The sequence below is a fragment of the Galeopterus variegatus genome, unplaced genomic scaffold (assembly GCF_000696425.1).
Source record: "Galeopterus variegatus unplaced genomic scaffold, G_variegatus-3.0.2 Scaffold4042, whole genome shotgun sequence".
In the NCBI taxonomy this organism is placed as follows: domain Eukaryota; kingdom Metazoa; phylum Chordata; class Mammalia; order Dermoptera; family Cynocephalidae; genus Galeopterus; species Galeopterus variegatus.
Window position 1 is genome coordinate 190780 of NW_007730153.1, and position 4477 is coordinate 195256.

Sequence of the window (4477 nt, forward strand, 5' to 3'; positions counted from 1 at the left end):
CACAGGATAGTCAACTGCTGCAGAGGATGAGAATAATGAGCCAAGAACTTGTTAAGGGAATTTATGACCACGAAGGTCACTGGTGACCTTCAAAAATGGTTTCACTAGGGTGCAAGGGTGTGTAGCAGACACTGTCGATCCCCGCCCCATATGCCTTTGGCCCATTTGAACTCACCTGCAGCTGCAGCAGATAATTCCCCCATGCAGAAGCTTCTCACCTTGAACACCTGTGTCAATCTGTCTGTCCTCTCAACCCGATGACTTTCCTTATCTCCACAGGAGCTTGATTGGCCTCCAGTAGTATCAATCTGGATGTGTGGGGGAGTTAACGTCATGGAGGTAGCAACTCTTAACCAATCGAGTATGGGAGTGGATAGATAAATACCACAGTTTCTCAGATCTCTAGGGAGATGGTTCTGAAACATGATTTTCCAGCAGAGTGAAGCTCTGGTTGCCCACAGTGGTAATCAACAACACACCTTTTATCAACTTTTGTCCTTCCCCCATCTCACTTTTCCATTCCCTCACTTATGCTTCCTGGGATCATCTCCCTAATAAATTATTTGCACCAAGTCTTTGTCTCATGGTCTGCTTTTAAAGGAACTAGTGCTAAGACAGGTCAGTAGTCATGTTGCAAGAGTTTGTCAGGACAAATACAAGAAACAAGTGCATTAACACCAGAGTGGAAGGCATTTTAAACCAGCCTTGTGAATAACCCCTCATCCACCTTCCCAGGCAAGTAATGGTGTGAGCCAGGCAGGTAATCTAGTGATTAAAATCACTGATTTCTCCTCAGATAAGGGAAAGTCTTTGCGGGGCAGGTCCACCTGAATGTCTCCAAGCAGCAGCACCCCCACCAATCTACTTTAACACTTGTCCCCACACACAAGAGCAGACATTGTCCCAGGAAATGAGCAAAGCTTGAGGAAGAGGATAAAGTTTGCCGCCTTTGGTTTATATCTCTGGAGAGAGTCTCTGGGTGCAGCTGAGGTTGCTGCTATATATAACACAGAAGCACAACTAATAAAACTGATTGTAAAGCACTTTGCAGATCCAAAGTGCCACATAAACGCTAACTAAGAAAATTAATCTTAGCTACACAGAACACACGTTGTGAGACTGAAGTGGTTTTGAGACTGTGCCAGGGGAAGGGGACCATGTGACATCTCTCACTCCCACTCTCTGCTTTCATTCTCTCCTCAACCATGTGCATACACACTCTCGAGCAGCATGCAGACACTCCCATATGCACCCCTGACACACAGTGACATCCCCAACACATATATCCCCATATGCATACTCACCACCCCACATACTTATGTACCCAGAGACACCTTCATGGCCATGCATACACACCCAGATGTGCACACATGCAAACATATACCCACAAGCGCTCACATACATATACAGTCTCTCAGGTACATGCCATCTTCTAAATCCTCCTCAGATGCCGTCTTATACATGTGGCCATAAATGCATCCCCTGAGAACCACACACACACAAAGCACCCTCCAACATACACTGCATCATGCATGCATAGTCTCATACATGGCATTCATACATATTTCAGTATCTCGAATCATTGTTTGAAATTCTTCACACTCTCCTTGTACTAAAACCACACATCTGTGCCCTCTGTCACCTGACTTCCTCTCACTATGGACCTAGTTTACTGCCCCACCAACTCATAATGGATTTACCTACACGATTTGCTTTGGCCAATGGAATGTTAGCAGATGAGACACAAAGAAGGTTGAAATATGCTTGTAAGCTTTGGATTATTCTCTTGGTCTCCAGTGATCTGCCAGGAACAGAGCATGCCTCTTCAGCCTGGGCCCCAAGATGGACATGGAGCAGATCTGAACTTCATGTGCAGCATGCAGCTCAGCCCAGCTGAACCCACAGCCCAAAGTACAGCTGCCCAGCTGAGCCCAGCCTAGACCAGCCCCATCATGGTTGACCCACCATCTGTTAGCGTGAGACTAGACCAGGGATCATTTGGTTTATGGGCCAAATCTGACCCATGCCTATTTTTTGTAAATAAAGGTTTAATAAAATACAACCATGCCCATTTATTTATGTGTTGTCTCTGGCTGCTTTCATTCTATGAGGGTAGAGTTGAATAGTTGCAACAGACACTGTATGGTCAACAAAGCCTAAAATATACACCATCTGGCCCTTTACAGAAAAAGTTTTCCAACCCCTGGAATAGATACTAGTTGTTGTAGGGCATTCAGTTTGGGGATGGCTTGTTACACAGCATTATTGTAGGAGTAACTGACTAATTCATATATATGAATACAAACACTGCAGATACTTTCACACATGCATATGTTTTTGTTCTCATGTACTTATAGGCACACATTTCATCTCATAAACTTACCCACAGACATCCTAAACAGATACAAACACTGATAGCCTTTCATGTTCTGCAGGCACATGTGCCCACACATATCCTCATACACAAATTGACATATAGACTTACATATGAGTATACAAACATACATAAATACACACATACATACACCTATGATATTCTCACATAAAGACATGCACACAATGTCCCTACAACCACTTGTACATTCATCCACATGCTACTTATGTATTTAAATGTCTACGTGCTCCCATACACAAATGAACACATGGGCACATGTGCATGGTTTTCAGTTCCACTTCAGCTTTTTTTCCAGTTGTATATGAAGCTTGAGTAATCCAATAAGCCCAGTGTCTTCCGTAAGATTTCTCTGGGCTGCAAGCCTAGACCTCAAAGAACTAGGAACCTTGACTCTGTTGGCCACAAGCACCAACCCCAGGAAGGAGGAAATAGGCTGTCTAACAGTTTGTACACAGTGGCAGCCTGACTCCAGTTTTCAATGCTGAGAGCAGAAAAAGATGCATGACCACCAAGTGGACAGAGAGACTGCCTGTTCCACAGATCTACATTACCTCCTGTCCCAAAAACCCTCTGTCCCCAGGTTTTCTTTCTTGGAGCACCTTTAGCTCGCTCTTTATGCCTCTTGGCTTGTCTTCATAACTACGCACCCTTTGGCAGCTCCCTGGTAATATAGCCTTACCCTGCCAGATATTATTCCCATGAGTATGTTTCACCAGAAAATAAGGTCTATGATGGCATAGATTTTCATTTATTTTGTTCATGGCTACAGCCTTAGCATGTAGAACACTGTCTGGAAGACAGTAAGGGTCTTAATTAAAAACTGCTAAGTAAATGAATGAGTGAACAAAGGTATTGCTTCTGCAACAGGATTAAAAATTCCTTGACAGCATGGGCTTTTTCTCATATATATATTAAATTCCCCACAAACATTTACAGTTCACATAAATACAGGAAGGAAAGAAGATAGTAAAAAAGGAGAAGAGTAACAGAAGAAAGAAAAGGGAAGAAAATGAAAAGGGATGGAGAATGGAAACATGAAGAAAATAAGAAAGAAAACATGAAGGAGGAAAGGAAAAGAGAGAGGGGGGAGGAGGAAAGAAGGGAGAGAGGGAGAGAGAAAATGAAGAACAGAGTTTGGATTCTCAGCCTATCTCTACCAGCTGTATAGCCCTGCACGTGTTATTTAACCTTTCTGAGGTTTGGATTTCTTTTGCAAATTGAGGATATAACAGTCAATAACGCAGACTTGTTCTGAGGATACAATGTGATGATAAAGACAAAGCTCTACACAGTGCATGGAGTGCAGTAATCGCTAAATAAAGGGCAGTTGCTGTGAGGATGACATTCAAGACAACTGTGGTGGTGACAGCAATTGACAAAGGAAAGGGATGGGGAAGAGGAAGAGAAAGTGTGAAAAGCTGGCTAATTTAGAACGAGCTCCTTCTTAAGATACTCTTCCATGCCACCACCCACCTGTGGCCTCATCTTCCTTGTTTGTGCCGTTCTCCAGACCCGCGGTTCCCAACCCTAGCTGGGTGTTAGAAACCCCTCCTGGGGAGCTTTAAAAAATCCTGATACTCAAACCACAGTCCTGACAACAGTAGCTGGCAGCCCTTGGGAAAGGCTCAGTGATACTGGCTGTTATCTCCCGTGATTACCGTAGGAACACATCCTCTTGCCTCCTTTGCAAAAGCTGTAGAGGCAGAAGAGGTTTCTTCCCTATAAGCTCCTCCAGCACCCGCCACTCCCATCCCTCAGAACCCACATTGGCTTAAATAAAATATAGCACCAGAGTAAGCCCTGTTTGTCAAGCACAAACGAGAAGTCAAACATCAGATTTTCCACGGATGGAGAGCAGCCAGCTGAGCCCAGACAGGAATATGGATGCTTCTCCGAGGCTCTGGAACGACCATGAGAATTCACAACCTAGATAGGCAGAGATGCCCTGAGCCTTGATAAACCAGAGCAGCTGGGAGGACCTCTGCCTGGGCTGGGGAGGGAGGAATTTAGGATCTTGATCACATTCAACTCCAATTACCATGTTCTACTTTGCAATGGAGGCCCGATTGGACGTCTCATGTA

The 4477-nt window shown here is 44.3% G+C and overlaps 1 long non-coding RNA gene across 1 annotated transcript in view; it reads left to right on the forward strand.

Annotated features, from left to right (window-relative positions):
• Positions 1 to 463, forward strand: part of LOC103602193 — a 4756-nt gene extending 4293 nt beyond the window's left edge. The window contains exon 3 of the long non-coding RNA XR_551507.1: positions 280 to 463. This is a non-coding gene — a long non-coding RNA (uncharacterized LOC103602193). The remainder of the gene's footprint in view (positions 1 to 279) is intronic.
• Positions 464 to 4477: the final 4014 nt, after the last annotated feature.